We start from the raw sequence: 20,588 nt of genomic DNA on the forward strand, positions 1-20,588 counted from the left end.
CCCTTTAAACCGCTGCCGGAGCCCCCAGCTGCCGCTGCTATCCCAGGGCTGCGGCAGCAGGGCTCCAGGGGCCATTTAAAGGGCCCAGGACTCCCACTGCTTCTACCGCCCCGGCCCTTTAAATAGCCCCCGGAGCCCTGGGGTAGCGGTGGTGGGGCTCCGGCGGCTATTTAAAGGGCCCAGGGCAGTAGAGGCAGTGGGAGCCCTGGCCCTTTAAATAACCCCCGGAGCCCCGCTGCTGCTACCCCAGGGCTCCAGCAGCGGGGTTCTGGCGGCAATTTAAAGGGCCTGGGGCTCCAGTCGCTGCTAGGAGCCGCAGGCCCTTTAAATTGCCGCCTGGGGAAGCTGGGCCACCCTGGTACGGCACACCGGCTCTTGCACAAGCAAGAGAAGTTCTTCAAAAGGTGCCTTCTCCATATTGCTGGCTCTGGTCGCTGGGAGCGCACAGACCAAAATGACTATTCGGCAGGATGTGTTAGTGGGCTGTTCAAATGTCCTGTCACGTGTAGGGCAGGCAGTCAAGTTTTCTCACACTGCACCCTGGTCAAAAGGCTACATTTGGGGAGGGTGCTAGGGTGATGTCCCGACATTTGTATCATGATACTGCATCTGTGTGTGGTGATGCAGAGTTGTGATGATGCAATTTCCACTATACAACCTCACTTTGCAAAGACTTATGAATGTGTTTAACTTTACACACTGCATGGAGTCCAATCGATTTCAAAAGGACTAACCCACGGTGCAGAAAATTAAAGCAACATCAGAAGCCTTTGCAACATCTGGATAGGAGGTGGACCTCTGCAACCTCTTTCAGCGGTGGGGAGACACAGAAGGTGGCTGATTGTCATTGCTTTGTGGAGCGTCACTGATTGATTTCATTTTCACTTTCCCGTCTAAGTGTGAGTCAGCACGTTCTTTAGTGAATATGTTTAACTGAATTTTCCTAACTGACATTCAATATCCACCGGCATACTTACCTTTGTTATATATTCATTGAGGATTCAAAAGTATAGTGTGCACCCAGGGGTGAAAGTAACTTACAGGACTTACTGGTACTGCCGGAGTCCTGAGGGGGGCGTGGCCTCATCCGGAAGAGGCAGGGCCTCTCAAGATTTAAAGGCCCTGGGGCACCGGCTGTGGCTGGGAGCCCCAGGGCCTTTAAATCAACCCGGGGCTCCCAGCTGCAGAGGTGGCTGGGAGCCCCCGGGGCTCAGGGGCAAATTAAAGGGCCCGGGGTTCCAGCCGCTGCAGAGCTCCGGGCCCTTTAAATCTCCACCGCAGCTCCGGCCGCTGGAGCCGTGGGCGGGATTTAAAGGGCCCGGAGCGCCTGCCGCTGCGGGGAGCCCCGAGCCCTTTAAATCCCGGCCCCAGCCCAACCGCCAGAGCCGCGGGTGGGATTTAAAGGGCTCTAGGCTGCCTGCAGCTGCGGGAGCTCTGAGCCCTTTAAATCCCGGCCCCAGCCCGGCCGCCGGAGCCGTGGGCGGGATTTAAAGGGCTCGGAGCCCAGAGCCCTTTAAATCCCCATCGCGGAAGCCGGTGCGGTGTGGCACGGTGTACTGGCTCTTGCCGGTACACCGTACCGTACCGGCTTACTTTCACCTCTGTGTGCACCACATCCATACAAAAGACACAGTCACTGCCCCAAAGAGTTGACATTCTAAGGGTCTGAATTTGAACTACTCAGTATGAAATAGGCGATAACTGAAAAACGTATCTAAAGTGTGCATTTCCAGGATTTTGTGGTCTTTTGAGAGGTAGTGTGGCCCAGTGGGTCGGGTATTGTACTGGGACTCAGAAGGTGTAGGTTCTTTTCCTGGCTGTGCTCCTGGGTGACCTTGGGCACCTGTGCCTCAGTTTCCCCACCTTTAAAATGGGGGTTGGGGGAAAGGGGAAGGAGATTTATCATCTTTGTAAAGCACGTGCTTTAAGGGAAATCTACAGCTGAAAAATCCTCAATATTATTTTGTCAAAGATTAATCTTTACTTCATAGACGTGTTTAAGTATGAGAATGTATTTAAATGTGCAACTGAGCAAAAGCCACTTGATGGGTGAGTTCATGGGAAAACTCACTCTTTAATAGTAACTAACAATGGCCAGTACAACAAAAGCAGACCCAGTTTTCTCGGGGTTTTTATGACAGCTTGTTTCTATAGACTATGGATTTCCAAACATCACAGAATAGCTGATAATGGCTTCAGCTAATAGATCATAAATGGCAAAGGACTGCACAAATTAGCTCATCATCTTAAAAATCAATAGCATAGAGGCTGTGTGTTCCAAATAGTGACAGAACTAATCTGAGGATGTTGCCCGATTCAGCAACTGAATGGAAATACCATTACAGAACCAGATGCTTCCCTACCATTCCCTCCTCCCCTTTGTCTCTTTTTTTGCAAGCCGTTCATATTCTATCGGTGCTAGCAACTGCAACTAACTCTTCTGTGTATCTGAAGTCCCTCGAAATGAAGAGAGGCACCAAAATAAAGAATTAGCAACATGGTAAATATTACGCCACCAGGGTTAAATTTGGCCCTTGTCTTACCCAAACAGGGGAGTAAGATTTCTTTACCACCTGTTTCCATTTGCTTGTCTCAGTAAGATCTTGTGTTCAGGTCTGGAACATAACCCAGTCTCATTGCAAGCAACTGGGTAGGTAGGGAGCCATAGCAGGGTGAGGAATGAGGAACCTTTGGCTAGCTTAGCCAGCCAGATGTAAACGAGGAAAAATAAATGGCACTCTTTCAAGGGCTGCGGTAGTTACATCTGATGGAGTACAAGGGAATGATGGGACACATTGTGTCTCAGAGGGGCACCTCAGCATCACAGTGCCAACTAGAGCTTCATTTGAGGCAGTACAATTTAGCCCTGGTCTACACTGGGCGGGGGAGAATCGACCTAAGTTATGCAACTTCAGCTATGAGAATAGCGTAGCTGAAGTCGATGTATTTAGGTCGACTTACCTCCCGTCCTCACAGCACTGAGTCGACTGCTGCCACTCTCCCATCGACTCCACTTGCGCCTCTCGCGGCGGTGGTGTACCAGAGTCGACGGGAGAGCGCTTGGGGATCGATTTATCGTGTCTAGACTAGACGCGATAAATCGATGGTTACCCGCCGATCCGGTGGGTAGTGTAGACCTGCCCACATCACTCCTTGCTGAAGGCTATGTCTGGAGGCACAATATAACCCTAAAGTAACTTGCTGATTAACAAGAATCCATCCCGGCAGTGGGGTAGAGTGCCACTCCAGCACATCGTAGGCCTGGTATTAAAAGCAGATTTGACAATCACAGAGACTTGATTTTGCACTATTATCCTAAAGTTCACTGCATCATTGGTTTAACACCACTTGAACAGTGTGGTCAATTGGGCTGATGATAATCTCCAGTCCACCGGAGTGACTGCAGATGTGATCAAAATCAGAACCTAGCCTATCCGTTTTCCAGGGACAGCAGGGAAATCTGCTAAATTCACATGTATGAGATAGTGAGAGCAATGCATGGAATCCTACTCCATCTATAAGAATAACTCCAGCACTCCTCATCATACAGTGTCTCAGACAATTTATCTGGGATACTCTCTCTCTCTCTCTCTCTCTCTCTCTCTCTCTCTCTCTCCATACTTTACACATTAGTTGTTTTTTCCTCACTGATCCCTGTGCTATCACATTACTCCCAGCAGTCTACTTCAAGAACAGAAGTTAGTTTCATTATCATAGCAAAATTGCAGTATGAGAGAGAGAGGTGACAGCCTCACAGAATCAGGGGAGGGAGAGAGGGCAGAAAGAAACCGAGTCCATTGTAAATATCAAAAATAAAGCGCTTTAATACAAGATCCCCCAAGGAATCCATTAATTTGACTCACAAACTCCCACTAACACTAATCATGGGAAATCATCCCTACTACATAAAATCTACTTCTAAAGGCCAGACAGAATCAGGCAAAAAATCCTTGTGGTGAGATGCAAGCTTCATTAAGTACTGAGTTGCTATGCTCTGAAGAGCGGCTTTATAGTTCCTTAGCTCCACCCCCTCTTGGTTCCATCCAGTCATTTCCCTCCACCTCAGTGTTATTCCCCTCCCCCTCCATTGTGTGTGTGTGCGTGTGTGTAAAAAAAAAAAAAGTAAAAAAACCAAAACATTCCACCTTACTTGCTCTGGATTGGAAGAAGAGGCCACCAATAACAAACCATCCAAGGGAAAACAAAATCAGAACAAATCAAGCTAACTAATATTTGACAGTTTTCCACTCTCCACTGGGAAGTTCCAGGGCTGTTTTCCTTGCAGTACTGCATTCTAGCTCCAGGTGGTGCTGTATAAAAGTATAAATAGCACCACTTACCACACCCCTTGCTTTCAGGGATCTAACATGGAGTCAAGCAGATGCTGTGGCTTCTTCTGCTTCCAGAGAAAACTATCAAAAAACACTGCCTTACGGTAAGAATGCCCTCTTAGTCTCTGTTCTTTAGACCAAATGGAAGATGCTAGCTCTGCAGCTTGTCCCTTGCAGCTGGGTTTCCTCTTCCCTTGGAGACTTTATGTATATCTCAGGAAGGCTTTTTAATCTCTCTTTGAATTAACCCTTCCAGGGTTTTATTTCTTAGCTTTCTCTGTTTCCAGTGGCAACTTGCACTGTCACAATTGTCCTTGAGAGTATTTAAAAGGACCTCCTGATTATGGGCACAAGCATACCGTCCTTAGAGGCTGACTAGCAACTAGCATGTTATTCCATGAATAGTTCCACTGAAAGTAGTGGTGAGGAGTTTGAGTAAGGACAGCAGAATCTGGCCCTGAGAGAAGCTTGTTTGAGGACAAATGACTCTTGTGCAACCAATGTATTTTCTCCTGGCACGCCGATCCTGACAGGTTGATGGCACGCTATTGCCACATTTGGGTATGCTTCTGAGCTGGTGCAAATTGAACATTCAGGTCTTGTGGCTTAGGTACTGGGCTGGGATTCAGGAGAAAAGGCTTCAATAATGCCCGACTCCTTTGCAGACCTCCTGGGCAATCCCTGGTGACTTGTTTAATCTTTCTGTGCCTCTCTTCCGGCCCATGAACAGGGATAATTGCCTCCAATCCCTTTTCTATTTAAATTGTAAACTCGGGTGGGGAGTGTCTCTTTCTGTGTGCCTGCACAGTGCCTAACACAATAGGGCTGATTTTTGAAGTATTTAGGCATTACTATACTACTACTATTAACCACTCCTGTCAAGACATTAAACAATCGGAGCATTCAAGCCTGAGGACAAATCAAGAAGTCCACCTGACAAAATTGTGGTCACAAAAGGTCAAGAGACTCTTTAGAATTTATCAGGTGACCTTTTTTCACCCCTCTATCAATCAGCTTTATTCTCCTTTAGCTTGCCCCATAGAGCTGTTTTCCTATAGTTATCCTTGGCATCTATAGTTCCTTCAAACATTTCAGCGGCTAGGAAACAAAACATTACAAACATGAATAAATTATGCTTATACCTGGCACTGAAGCCTGCAGCTCAGATAAATTATTAGTGGGGGGTTTTGAGAGACAAACCTTCCCTCAGAAATCATTGTCTTTAATGTAGTGATGGGTTCTGATTTAGCTTTCCTATAATGTCACTTTTTCCCTTGCACATTCTGCTCAGGCCGTGAACCTGAGTGCATATTTAAATGCTTCACAATACATTAGTATTAAAAATGTATCAGTTACTTTCCTTTCCACAGTGCCTAGTGCACTTAAATGCATCTTGAACCAGATGCATTATCCAATCAGTAACTGGTTTGGCAGGCTTTTTAAAAAAATAAAAAATGAAGCCATTTTGAGAATCAAAACAAAACATCTTCATTGGAGCCAGAGTACATGAATCAGCATTAAATCCAAACTAGGACTCTTTTTAAATGTTCATTTAAGTGTTCCAGCAAAATGCTCAGACATGGTTGTTTGCTAGCATGGGTATCAATAACATACCCACAGTAAAGCTAAATTGGCCAAAACAGCAGGAACAAGTGGACAAGTACTAAGAAGGACTTGAAACAATGTAAGCTTAAACTAAATCTACATGCCCTATATAGCTTTCTAACTATCGTCTCCTTTCATGAGCTAGTAATAGCTCCCTGGGGGTGTGCACATAACGCAGCCTGTAATTTCTTTCCTCGCCCCAAAATTACACTTAGCTTGAATCTAGGAAGTAGCTTTTCTTTACTTGAAGTTAAAATGTAGGATAAAAAGGGTAATTGAGGATCATTCTAGTAGCTCGGAGACACCTTATTTTAAAACTCACAAGGCTGGATTGTGCCATGTCTGCACGGCCCTGCACTGGGACCATTGGATGAACTGCAGCAGCTCAAGGAGTGATTAGGGAGAGCTAGAATCCCTCCCTGAGCATCCCATTGCACAGGGGATGTGCTGGTTGCAACACTGGGGCCCTGCTGTCCCCCATTTCAAGGATGATCGCTCGTTTCAATCTCAGCGTTATCTACATTCCACGCAAATATGTCCCCTGGCTTTTATTTCTGGAATGTATTTATGCTGGAGGTAAAGAATTGTGAAGCTTACGCCACCACTTTACGGCCCGCTCCATTTTCAAGAGAATCCAGGCTGCCTGAATCAAATGAGACACCAGGAGCCCTGAGAACATTAAAAGCCATTTAAAGCTATTCTGCTTCCATCTTTTACTGTGGCACTCGCTGCTGGTGAGAATGAAGGCTGCGGGGGAGAATGTTAATGTAATGAATATTCATTAAATGATGTTACTCTTGCTCACAATGGGTCCCATCAGGTTCCTCCAACAATGGAGGATGCTCTTTGGAAGTTTTTTTGCTTGTTGGTGTTTAATGACTTTATGTAGCTCAGAAGGCGCTTAAGGGGTAGTTATAGACTTCCTAGCTAGGCGTTGTATAAAGGTTTTATCAGCATGAGTTGTGATGGGTGCATTATGCCCAAGTGGTGACATTATGAATGAGTTATGCAGATCCTTTGAGCAGCAGGAGTTTCAAAAACTAGGCTGTTCGCCTAAAATTAAGTTCAGTGTTCTAAAAAATAAGCTAAAAATATAGATGATGTGCCACAGATGTTGCTTCTCAGGGCTGTCCCTAAGCACAAGTAAGAGGACTAGTTATTTGAGTATTCACATTGCATCAGCAACAAATCTGAGGGCTAGTTACTGGCAAGAGTGGGTGGTGGTGCTCTATTCAAGCTCTTTAAAAATTGGTAGATATGTCTGCTGAAAATGGTAAATAGAGAAATATTTACCAGTGTTGGCATTTAAAGTGGCGTCATTGGGTTTCAGGGACAACATGCTTTTGAAATGATTTGCACAGTTCACAACTCTTCCTGAGCTGTAGCTTCAGGCAGACATCGGGAGTTGATGCTACTGCATCCCATTCATTCAGAAGTGCTTTTTTTCTTTTTTTCCCCCCAACCATAATATTTATTAAATGAGAGCTTAAATTCTGCAGAAACTGATGGGACCATTAGAAAAGTTCTAATACAGTGTACCAGGTTAGTCCAGGCAGCTGATTTCCCCAGTCCAACAGTGGGACTTACAAATGGCACACCCAAGTCTCCAACCCCTTGGCTGTCAGTGATTCTAGAGAAAAAAGGCCCATTAGCTCTGACAGCCAGCTTTCTCCTTGGGGTCCCACTTATCTGAAGTTAGGGTGACCAGATAGCAAGGGTGAAAAATCAGGAAAGGGGGTGGGGGGTAATTGGCACCTATTTAAGACAAAGCCCCAAATATCGGGACTGTCCCTATAAAATCGGGACATCTGGTCACCCTGTCTGAAGTCTGGTGCTGGGTCTTTGTTCCTGCTGGTTTCCATATTGCCTTGTGAAAGGGCGCAGCTGAGACATGTAGTTGGCAAGGTGATAAGTATACTATACAGCTGATTTAAAGTTAAAAGTTAAAGACTATACTTGGGCAGTCAATTAATCGCAGTTAATGCATGTGATTAACGCAAAACAAATTAACTAGATTAAAAAAATTGTTGTGACTAATCGCAGTTTTAATCGCACTGTTAAACAATAGTAGAATACCAATTTAAATTTATTATAAATATTTTGGATATTTTACTACATTTTCAAATATATTTATTTCAATTACAACATAGAATACAAAGTGTTCAGTGCTCACTTAATATTATTATTTTTTATTACAAATATTTGCACTGTAAAAAAAAAAAAAAAAACTCCCAACAAATAGTATTGTTCAATTCACCTCATACAAGGCCACTCAGTCCTACTTCTTGTTCAGCCAATTGCTAAGACAAGCAAATTTGTTTACATTTATGGAAGATAATGCTGCCCGCTTCTTATTTACAATGTCACCTGAAAGTGAGAACAAGTATTTGCATGGCACTTTTGTAGCTGGCATTGCAAGGTATTTACATGCCAGATATGCTAAACATTCACATACCCCTTCATGCTTCGATTTGTAGGCTCTAAAGTTTTACATTGTTTTGTTTTTGAGTGCAGTTACGTAAAAAAAAAATCTACATTTGTAAGTTGCGCTTTCATGATAAAGAGATTGCACTACAGTACTTGTATCAGGTGAATTGACAAATACTATTTCTTTTGTTTATCTTTTTACAGTGCAAATATTTGTAATAAAAATAATAATATAAAGTGAACATTGTACACTTGGTGTTGTAATTGAAATCAAAATATTTGAAAATGTAGAAAAACCTCCAAAAACATTTATAATACATTTAAACTGGTATTCTATTATTGTTTAACGGTGTGATTAAAACTGCAATTAATTGCGACTATACCTTTCATTATTTGGACTCTCCTAGCAGCTTATCAAGGCAAGTCAGGGCTGAAGAAACAAAACATTATGTTACATGGCGTTTACATGGACATTGGCTCACGTTTTGGCACACCGATCATTTTCCATTAGGTTTAGCTGAATTTTTCAGTGATTGAGGTCTCTAAGGCCAGTGCTGTCTCTACAATGAGAATATATTTTGCTGTTGGGATCTACCTATTATGGGAGATAATATGGCAATCTTGAAGCATTGTTAATGGTTGCATTGCTGTGTAGCACCCAGTCATTCACTGCCCACAGCAGGCAGCCATAGGTCAAATTGCGGGCAGGCAATATTTAATCCAACTCTACAATCCAAAGTACATTTATTTTAGGGAAATATGAGACAACATACAATTTGCTCTGGTGAATAAATAAAGTGACTGGGGTTTATTTACTAAGCTCTTTAAGTAAACTTTAGGTTAGTATTTCAATGCCCATGGAATGATCAAGTGGAATCAACACTAAGGACATTGTGCGAAGAGCTTCAGGACCTAATAAAACTCAGGAATGTGCAACATGGTGGCAGATGAAATTAATATATAGAGAAGGGCAAGATAATGGCACATTTTGTAAGCTATTTTTGTGTAGTGATGAGTTCCAAATTAGTTGTGATTTCCACGGGGGTCAGCTCAATAAGCATAGCAGTGGTTCAGTAAGCAAGTAGATGGGTAAACTGTATTATGAAAAGGCTAGACTATTTTGAGAGAGAGAAAAGGTGAGTGAGGTAATATCGTTTACTGGACAAACTATTGGTGAAAGAGAAAAGCTTTCAAGCTCCACAGAGCTCCTCTTCAGAATATTCTTCATAGAATGTTTTATGATATTTATTTGTGCAATGTATCTAATGGATCATTTTTAAAGGACCTGGCACTGAAATAGCAAAGGTTATAAACAGGGCCGGCTCTAGGCACCAGCAAAACAAGCTGGTGCTTGGGGCGGCACATTTTTAGGGGCGGCATGGCCGGCGCCAGAATGCCGCCCCTAAAAATATGCCCCGGCCGCCCCTGCTCACCTCCGCTGCTGCCGCTCGTGCGCCACGGCGCGCAAAACAGCTGATTCGCGCGCCGCTGCTCACCCTCCCTCCCAGGTTTGAGAGCCTGGGAGGGAGAGGGAGACTCCGAGTGGCCGGATCCCTCCTAGGCTTGAGAGCCTGGGGGGAGGAGGCAGGGCTGGGGATTTGGGGAAGGGGCAGAGCTGAGGCGGGGCCGGGGGTGCGGTAAGAAAAAAACAGGGGGGGGGGCAGCCAAAATTGTTTCTGCTTGGGGTGGCAAAAATCCTAGAGCCGGCCCTGGTTATAAAAACACAGCAGGGCTGTTGATCAGTTCTCCATCCTATTTTAGATGTGATCATACCTTATTCTGGCTGATTGTGAAGGTGTTCAAGACATATGTTACAAATGGCGCTATGCAGACAGGGAGCTGTGGGGAATGGGAACAGCTGGGGGCTTCTGCATGGATCCTTGGAGGTCAACGAGGTTTAAAGGTGATCTCATGGCCTTTCCCGTGGGGAGGAAGAAACTCTGCCTTCCTGATTGGGGGAACACACAAGGGAATCCACACAGGATCTCCCTCCTGAGCTCCCTCCCATGGCTTTTATTGCAGAAGGCAATGATCTGACCCCGCCCCCCATAATAATTAGTAGCAGAGTGGACTGAGTATTCTGACCCCAATTCAGCCAGGTAACTAAACCTAATGTGCTTAGCCCCACTCATGTGCTTAAAGTTAGGCACTAGAAGTGATCAAATTTTTTCAAAGGAACATTTTAAATAAAACAATGGCCTTTTTCGAAACTGGAAATGTTAGTGAAATTTTTCATTTTGTAGAAATTTGGGTGGGTTTTTTTTTTTTTTTGGGGGGGGGGGGTTTCATTTTGTGTTTTACAAAACCCCAAACCGATTTTTTTTCATTTTTGTATATTGTCTTTTCCCCCACCTTTTTCAGTGGCAAAAGGTAGGAAGAAGGCAGGAAAGAAGAGAAAAAAACGAGGGCAAAAGTTTTTGATTAAAAAAAAGAATCTGTGATGAAAAATGTTGATTAAATTTTTTTTTTCCATCTGTAAACAGAAAAATATTTTTCTGTTTTTCAAAATTTGTCACAAATAAAATTAAACTCTGGGGCAGAGGGCTCAGCATCTGGCAGGACTGAAGCCTAAAATACCTACCACTTTATAACAATGTTCAGTTGTTTCAGATGCTAACTAGGTCCTTTTCTTTTTCTAAACAGGGAACATGGGATCTGACTAATATTTTCCTGAAAAGCTAAAAGTGTCATCACCACTATTGTTTAAAAGATGCTGTTTTGTGCTTGATTAACTCAGTATCATTATTTCATATCAAAAAGAAATTTGGCTGGGGATAAGTCTATAATATCCCAGGTGGAAAACTCACAGGTGGAATTTATTTGTAATGTATCCGAAGATGCTCCCTGCATACATATAAAATATATACTAGAACAGATAACAATAGAGAATTGTCACAATCAGATCTCTGGGCTAGTAGAACACGTGTACTCCTAAAGTTCTCCCTACAAGGCCTGAGGCAAAGCCCCTTGACATCAATGGGTGTCTTTCCATTGACTTCAGAGGGCTTGAGTCAGGCCTATAGGGTGTTGTCTGTGCTTTGGAAATAACCCATGCTAGAGTTCATCATGGCGCTCCATTTTAAGGTTATATTACTGGAAAGAAGACAGTATAAAGCTTGTATGATACGTGGATAGGCTGCATCCCACATATCGTCTATTCTGTGACATTTCCAACCCAACTTTGCAAGATCAAGAACGTCAGATAATTCTGATCTACCTCAGCTTAACTTTGGAACGCTTGGCTTAACTGAACCCAGATTCTGAACCTTCAGGTTGTTCATTTGTCACTACTTTTAAATGTGACTTTTCTGGCATCTGTGGCAAGCCTTTCAATGGTGTGCTTCTTTTTCTGTTGAATAACTGAGGCTCTCCATCCTGTTCCTCTGGGTGCACTTGTGGTAGGGCCCTTGCCTAGGATTGCAGAGATCTGGGTTCAAATCCCCACCTTGTTACAGGCTCCCTGTGTAATCTTGGTCAAATCACTTAATATCTCAGTGTAAAAGAGGAATAATAATGTTTCCTTTACCAGTCTTGTCTATTTAGAGTGTAAATCTTTGGGGTGTGGGCTGTCTCTTAATAAGCACTCTTATAGTGTCTAGGACAACGGGACCCCAGTTGCCGTATAATTCAATAATAGTCCAATGAGCGTTTTACCACTGACTTTAATGATTGCTATGACCGCTCGTAATATTTATTTGCGAGATGCTTCCCATTCTAAAACTAAGCTCCTTGTAATCCTCCTTTTTGGTAACTGAAAAATTGTTCTCTGCTCCCTGTATTCCAGCTCCATCCCTGACACAATCCCTTTTTCTTATACTGTCAAGCTTTTTACTGTACTCAATTCCAGCCCCCTCTTGCGCCCCCGCCCCCCACGTGAATGGTCATTTTGAGTGATCTGCCTCCAACACTTCCAGAATGGAGCTGGAGTCTATTAAGATTTAAAGAGATCTAATGCAAGCAGACAGGCAATAGTGGGGATTTAATTTAGTGATAAAAAGAATGTAATCAAATCTCATCATGTGGACATAGAACCATTACCAGAATTGCAGATTGTTTTCATACTTCAATACCCTCTCCATTATGAAGCAATTAACTCTCTCTCATATTTTTTTAAAGAACAATAGCATTTGTTTCACATGATGCTTCTGCCTCTATTCAGATGTGCTCTATATGTTGGATGAATCTTTACTTTGTAAGAGGGTTCATATACTTCACGTGGTCACAACTCCACAAACTGTCTTTAATTTTGATATATAAAATAACTTAGATCATAATGTATGTTTTAGGGTCGCTTGTTTTAATGTGCAGTTTTTCAGTGGAATGATTGTTGCTTCTTCCGGAAGGAACCAGCTGTAGAAACTCTTCTAAGTGGCTGCCCCTCATTAGGTGGTATGGATTTAGCAAATGATTTTATTTCTTTGCCTTCATTTGCAATTGCCTCTGATAATCATGCTAAATCTAGATTACCAGCATGATTTGCATTAGCGGGTTTATGCCACCATTCTTTGAACATCTGGTGTATTTCACAACTGCAAATGCCTGCCTTGGCCTTCCATTCTTTCCTTTAGCTCCTTTTTTATTCTTCTCCCGCCTCTTTGTACTAATCAGCAACAATCAGAGGAGAGAGCTGGTGTGCTGAGGAAGCACAATCTATACACTTCAAGGGAGCATGGTGCTGTAATTCCCTCCGCACTTAGAGAAATAAAATAATGACTGAAATTTACATTGACTCAAAGTGAACAAAATTTACATTTTCTTAATACCAACTCCCCCGCCCCCCAAACAAAAACCTCAACCACACTAGGATTACTACATTTTTAAAGTGCAGGAAAATTCAGATTGAATTGAGGGCATTCTTATAATTCAGTGTTGTAAGATGGGGGGCAGAGGGAAGAAGCCCTGGTGGTGGTTTCTCTTCAGATGGTATAAATCTTTCACCTAGAATTCCTGGGGCTCAACCAATATCTGCTATTAGCTTGTATTTTTTTAATTACTGCATTTATCTGAAGCCTTTCCTTGGAGGAGGGTTCCAAAGGGCTTTATAAACCATGATAAATGTTCCAGACTTTGTTTATAAGAGATGGGCAAGATGCAGGAATTACTGCTTGAAATTCTCTAGCTTGTGGTATGCACGAGGTTAGAGTAGATTATCATAATGGTTTTAAAAATCTCTGGGGGAGATCCTGACCCTATTAAACTCAATGGGAGTTTTGCTGTTGACTTCAGTAGGGCTAGGATTTTTCCCTATGTGTCTATTATTAACAACTTGTTTGTTATACTTGAAAAATGTGCTTAAGCGGTGTTTCTCAAACTGGGGTTGCCGCTTGTGTAGGGAAAGTCCCTGGCGAGCCAGTTTGTTTACCTGTCCCATCCACAGGTCCGGCTGATCGCGGCTCCCACTGGCCGCGGTTCGCTGCTCTAGGCCAATGGGAGCCGCTGGAAGCGGCGCGGGCTGAGGGACTTACTGGCCGCCACTTCTAGCAGCCCCCATTGGCCTGCAGCGGCGAACCGCGGTCAGTGGGAGCTGCGATCGGCTGGACCTGCAGACGGGTCAGGTAAACAAACCGGCCCGGCCCGCCAGGGGCTTTCCCTACACAAGCGGCGACCCCAGTTTGAGAAACACTGTGCTTAAGGAAGTGCACAACACTACACAATCTGTTTGTGGAGAACTCCAGGGGGAAGCCCTGAGGGGAGCCTAAGAGGAATGCATGGAGAAAGTCAGCCAAGGGGCTGATGAGGAAGCAGATTATCTTCGACAGGAACAAATTGCCCTGTTAATAAATTAAAAAGGTAATATAGAAAGAGAGTCTAGAGTCTCTCTCTCTCTCTCTGCGGTCGGGGTTGGATGTAGCCCCTCAATGCAGTGGGTGACCATCCTCAGCAGCAACCTCTACCCCAGCACTGCAATCCTAATCCTGACCCAGTGAGGGGGTCATGCGGGGTGACGGCATGCGGGCTGCTTGCCCCACACTCACCCCGCAGCGTTGGCTCCTGTCCTGTGGGGCTGGGCTCAGCTCCCCTCTCTGGGATGTTGTGCCCCGGCACACAGGATCGCATCACCATTCAAGTTTGATGGAGGAGTGGCCAGGCCAAATCTGTGTGAGTGGGGCTGCGACCTGGCGTGCAGAATCACTGCGCCACTCGGGTTTGGCCCAGCCGTCCCTCCATAAATCCTGAGTGGTGCTGCTATCCTGGGCACCAGGCTGCAGTGCATGGAGTGGGGAGCTAGGCCCAGCCCCGCAGGACAGGAGCCACTGCTGTGGGGTGAGTGCTGTGGGTGGGCTTGTTCTTCAAACTCCCTTGCCCCCCCCCCCACACTCTGGGGCCTCCCTGGCTCCCCTGTGCACTGGGATGGAAATAAGGTTGCAGTGTTGGGGTGGAGAGTGCTGCTGAGGGTGGTTGATGCCCCACCAGCAGTTTAATATAGCACACCCATTGAATCAGGTGGCTACAGCTGTCCCTGACCATAGACAACTGGAACTCCGAGAGAGAGAGAAGTGTATGTTTGCCTGGTTTTGCACCCTTGGTTTCATGGTTTCTGTGGGTGCAATTGAACGCGTGAATCCGCGCTAGGGCTGCCCCTGTCAGTGGTGTCTAGACTCGCCCTACAACAAAGGAGAAGGTGTGCCCTCAAGAGTCCCCTGTGCTTTTATTTGTCGATCTCAGAATGCAAGAAGCCTTTTTACTTTTGATGTTCATACTAGAGCTCACGCCACCTTATGTTGGTTTGATTATCCTTCACCCCTTCTTTGCTTTCCTGAGGGTCTGGAGTACAGGCTGAGGCTGCTGGGGATTTTAGCCACGCTGCTATGATCCTCCGTCTGGTCTGATCTCCTTCCCTGTCGCTCCATCAACAAGCGCTTAGCTCCCTGTTTCCTGGAATACAACTTTTTGCTTCAGGCTGAAACCAATGGCTTGTGGTTAGTTTAGTCTGGGCTCTGAGCGGCTCTAGCAGCATATACATTCTTCCCCTCTGTGTCCCTGATCCAGCAAAGCACTTAAGCACATACTTAATTTTAAATCAACTTAAGCAATGCTTTAGTGCTTTGCTGTATTACAGCCCAAGAGGAAGCCGCGTGTGTATTGTTGGATTCCTTCAACTTGAATCTTAACCATTTAAAATGTTGCCCTTTGTCTAATCTCTGCACAGAGGAGGAAAGCCAATTAATATTGCTCGGACCCTTGGATGCCTGATCAATAACATGCCCTTAGCTTTGAGAACAGGTTAAATATTCAAGGGCAGAGTTTAATGGCTGCATAGTACGCACCCCTAAAGATGAGCTATTTCATGCAAAACCCGACTTCCGCTGCTTAATGGCCTCCAAGAAGGCCTCTGCGCTTGAGGTGCTATATGTCTTAATGGAAATAACCTTATATTTTATTCTTTTTGATCTGACCAAATTGCCAGCATAATTGCCTATACAAAGATGAACAGAGATGCAAAGTTGTGCTATAAATTCAGCTGTTTTGGCCCTGCTTGTTAATGCCAAAAAGCCTTGAAAAAGCACTTGGACTCCACAGGGGAGAGATAAATTAGACCCCAGATGACATGACTGAATTTTATACTACTAATGGGGTATCTCTCTTAAGTTAAATTAGATACTGTTAGAATCCACCACACAGCATCACACTTTTATTTTAGGGGATTTGTTTTCAAATCAGATTTGAAAATTTAAATCCAATTGTGACAGAGTGCAGGGAGGGAACAGGTGCGCCTGCATTCAGATCGCTCTGACACCCATTAGTTCCCTGGAGAAGGCTGATTGGGGTAACTGAAGTTAATTATCTAAAGAGCCAATTAGCCTGTGAGCTGAGAACTGTTAGAAAGGCACAGGAAGGAAGTGCAAGGGGGAGGAGCTGAGCCCAGAGTCCAAGTGATTTCCTGCAACGGGGACCTTTTCTCCTCTTGGGCCCTCGGAAGAGGATAAGAGGGATATTGTACGTTGTACTTTCTGCACAAAACTGCAAAGGTGTTGGTGGAGTGTTGTATCAACCAGGCAAGGTACTAACAAACTTCAACAGGACTTGATTTTTAAAGTGGAAACCTCTTTACCAAGCTGCTGCTGCACCCTCTGTTACTCTCACTCTGCCTCCTCAACTCCTCCCCCCTCCTTCCTGTTTCCTGTCCTTTCAGACTCCCAAAAGCCAGTGCTCCCAGTTCTAATAATTACAAGCAACATCTAAACACCACATGGAGGGATCTGAACTAACCAGCACAGAGTGGGTAATCAACCAGTGCAGTTTGAGCAGGTTTTTGTGGCGCAAGAAGGCAGGAGCAGACCGTGCCCTACTACTCCAGTGGATGAAACTAACAAATATCAAATGCCACTTGTGATACTTCCGCTCGTTCAGAACTGCTGTGAGATTCGCCAGGCTTGGTAAGTTTAGATAAACTTGTCCTTTCCCAGCATGCCTTATGTGTGATCTCAATTTCATGCCTCATTGATTAAGGTTCAGCTTAATCTCCAGCAGGAATGGGGAAAAAAACCTACAGAGAGATTCCCTAGAATGACTGGCTTTCTGGATCATGTCAGAGAGGTTGAGGCACACTGGTTCAGTTCTGTGGCCATCTCAGCTCATTCTGAAAGCTGTCAAGACCAGTATATCCCGCAAATGATGTTGAAACACAATATAATAATGCTTCTTCTGACACCAGCATTTAGTCCCACACTTGGAACTCGGCTGCTTTAATAAAATAACCTGCATCAAAGTAAAATCCAGGACTACCTTGCCAGATTGGAAGTTCCAATGGGAATTACTGCATTTTGGATACTACCAAGTAAGTGAACACAATAAAGAAATCAAGGATGATTCATTACAAAATGTGCATCCTTCATTTACGTTGACACTTTAAATTTAGTTGTAACTATTTATAATACTTCATAATATATCAGTAAATGCAAAGCAGTGTATTTTGTAATCAACCAACCAAGGGTTAGCAACAGGAGACATGCAGGATGGCTGAACAGGAGTGGGGCAAAGGAGAGCCAACCGTTTGTTTGTCTTGAGCTGTGAACTGGAGATAATTTTATTTTATTTATTCCTTCTTTTAGTTCAAAATGTAAAACTAAAAGTCTGTGCGTGAGATCTAGGCATCTTGATAGCGATTAAATGTACAGACTGGCGGGGTGGATTTAGAGTTAGTGGGGCCCTGTGCGCAGCCTCGTTTTTGGGGGGCCCCCCTCGGGACCCACCCAAGAAAAAGAACATTTTTCATTCTTTTTTTATTCACCCTCCTCCTATATTATAAGTAATAGGAAGTAAATGAAAATAAAGTGAGGTACCTTGATTGTTTTTGTAGTCTAACTTTTTTTTCCACAGACCACTTGAAAATTGCTGAGGGTCTCGGTGGACCACTTAATGATCTTTCCAAATGTTGTTGGTACCGTTAGCTAACTATTGTAAAGTGCTTTGGATAAGAGCGCTTTATAAAACAGAAACAAACGTAATAGCCTTTCCGTGGTCCACCTGAATGGAGTTCTCAGACCACAGTTGAGATGAAAGCTTGTATTTGCATTACGCTAACGTGAAAAATGTGTAAAAAAATAAAAAGTATAGATGACACATGAATGGAAAAATAAAAGTTAACTTCCTCTGAAGAAACTTATTCAGTCTGAAAAAAAAAATTTATTCAGGTAGCTTTTTTTCCTACACTTTTTCTTTACAAAATCATCAATTAAGTCATCGTAAGTAATATTTTGTAAAGAGGCACTTTCAATTGTCAATATTGCCAAACTTCTCAAATGTTCCTGACTCATCATATTTCGCAAATAATTTTTAACTCGTTTCAATACAGAAAAAGAACGTTCACCAGAAACATTTGTGACAGGTATTGTTTAAAATATTTTCAGAATGGTTTCTACATTTGGAAAGGGTGCCCTCAAACCATCACGTATAATTCTATACAAATCAACTGGTGATCTCAAAGCACAGACCTCATCATTTTCAATAAAATGAATGAAATGTTTCACTTCATCTTCAAAAAGATTTGTGTCTATGTCCTCTTGGTAGATTTCACTTAATTTCTTACTGTAGTGGCTTTTGGCATTTTCGTTCATGCTTCTGTCAAAAAACACACAAAATAAATCAACAGTTTTCTTTAGAGATTCACCTCTACTCTGCAATTCCACTATTATTGTGTCACAAATAACATTGAAGGTCTCAACAATGATCTTCTCTTTCCCTTTTAAATTGATTTCATTGTCTCTAGTTTCATCGAAAAATAACGTCCTGCTTTTTTTACGCTTCTCATCGGATATATCGGAGGAACCTATATTTTCTGTTAATGTTAGTACCTCTGCTTCCACCGAGCTGTAGTCATTTCGAACTTCCATGACAAAACTTTTAACTGAGGCTAACAGTTGTGCAGCATTCAGTAAATTTGTATCAACATTTTGCAGCCATTTCCTGATGGCATTAGCAAATACCTCGGCAGAATATACCCTGGCTCACACCTCTCAGCCCTTCCCAGAAGCCAGATCAGTTGGTCCAAATTTGTTGACTTGCTAAAACTATTTCAGCCCAAGAGTAGGGCCTGATGCAAAGCCGATTGCCATCAGTGAAAATACTCTCATTGACTTCAGTGGGCACTGGATCAGGCCCTTAGTGAAGTACCACTGTAGGATAAGTCAACTACAAGTGTTTTGGTGAAGCTTTATGATCGCATTGGTTTTGCAAATAGGATTATGTGCCAATGTAATGGAGCGTGTAGAAGTGTCCACTTCTCTACAACCAGTGGGTGACTTTCAGGTTTCTAGACCTGGATCTTTTCTTTCTTTTTGGAGTATATTTTTTTTCAATCTTATGACTGTGTAAGTGTGGGCAGGGGCTTCTGTTAGAATGTTGGTTAACTTTTGTCCCCCCTCTTTTGAAAAGAAAACATAAAAGCAATATTAACAATCTTTTATATCAAACTGCCTCGAGGTCCATGTGCCTTTATTACCCTTGCAGTGCATGACTCTGAAACCATTGTTCAGTTATTGGAGCACAAAAAATATCTGGCATGAATCTGTGTCATGCGCGCACTGATTTAAGAACAGCAGAATGTATTTGCCTGCAGGTATGTACAAATATATTTCCCTCTTGACTGCTCTTTTATATCCCAGATACCCTTTGTGTTTTAATGACTGTTATAAAGCCCTTAGTTGGTTATTTATCAGAGGCTGAATTATCCCCACTTTGGGCAGAGATCCCAAGAGTTGCACCTTAGGGCATTTTCAGACAACTCTCCCCTCAGGTGAGAGAGCATCGGGGGGGTGGTGAAGGGGCAGAGTGTGGGATCTCCCCAGTTCGTAGGGTTCTGGAGGGAATGTGGAAGTGGGGAGTGTGTCAGATTTCTGTGGAAGACTGTTAACAATTACATCAACACCATGGATGAAATTTGATTCAGTGTCTGACTCAGACAGGCCATAAACTCAGCCTAGCTCCATGTCTCTCTCTAGCTCATTTCCTGTAGATAGGTGCAGGGTCCACGAGACGGCACTGTGCCATAAAGGGAAGCCCCAAAGTGCTGGAAGCAGAAGTATCTTCATGGCGGCCTTTCCCTCAGTGCAGCTGCCTGCCCTCTCACCTGGCACCAAGAGTTGTGCTGCATAGCCGCCTTCGACAGAGATTCACTGTGTTATGGTTGCGGCAAGCAGCATCGACTCATGAATGGCTAGCTGCTGAGATAACTGTGGCACCATGTCCCCCAGCTCTGCCGTCAAAACCTACAGCTTCCATGTGGTCCCGGGCTGATGGAACTGTGCTGGTGAGCCACAGCTGTCTTACATCTGTGACTTCTACCCGGGATCGGCTGCATCTCAGCCTCCCCGCAACTTGCTTACAGAGCAAGACCAATAAAAACTAGCAGCGGGCCATGTCTGTCCTGAGTGGGGTTGCCAGGTGTCTGGTTTTCGATTGGACTTTCTGGTCGAAAAGGGGACCTGGCAGTGTCTGGTCAGATTACGGTGACCAGATGAGAGGAAGAAAATATCAGGACACATGGGGGGAGGGCGGGGTCCGCCGGCAGAGCAAAAAAAAAAAAAAAAGCAGAGTGCTGCTGGCGGAGCGAAATATCGGGACAAACACCGAAATATCGGGATGGTCCCGATTTTATTGGGACGTCTGGTCACCCTAGATCAGATGTACTGACTCGACACAAAAGTCCGGTTACTGCGGGGGGAGGGGAAGGCGCCGGACTGGTGCCACCCCCTATCCAGCCGGGGCTGCCTCCTACCAGCAGGC

Source organism: Emys orbicularis, chromosome 16 (genome assembly GCF_028017835.1).
Source record: "Emys orbicularis isolate rEmyOrb1 chromosome 16, rEmyOrb1.hap1, whole genome shotgun sequence".
NCBI classification, from domain to species: domain Eukaryota; kingdom Metazoa; phylum Chordata; order Testudines; family Emydidae; genus Emys; species Emys orbicularis.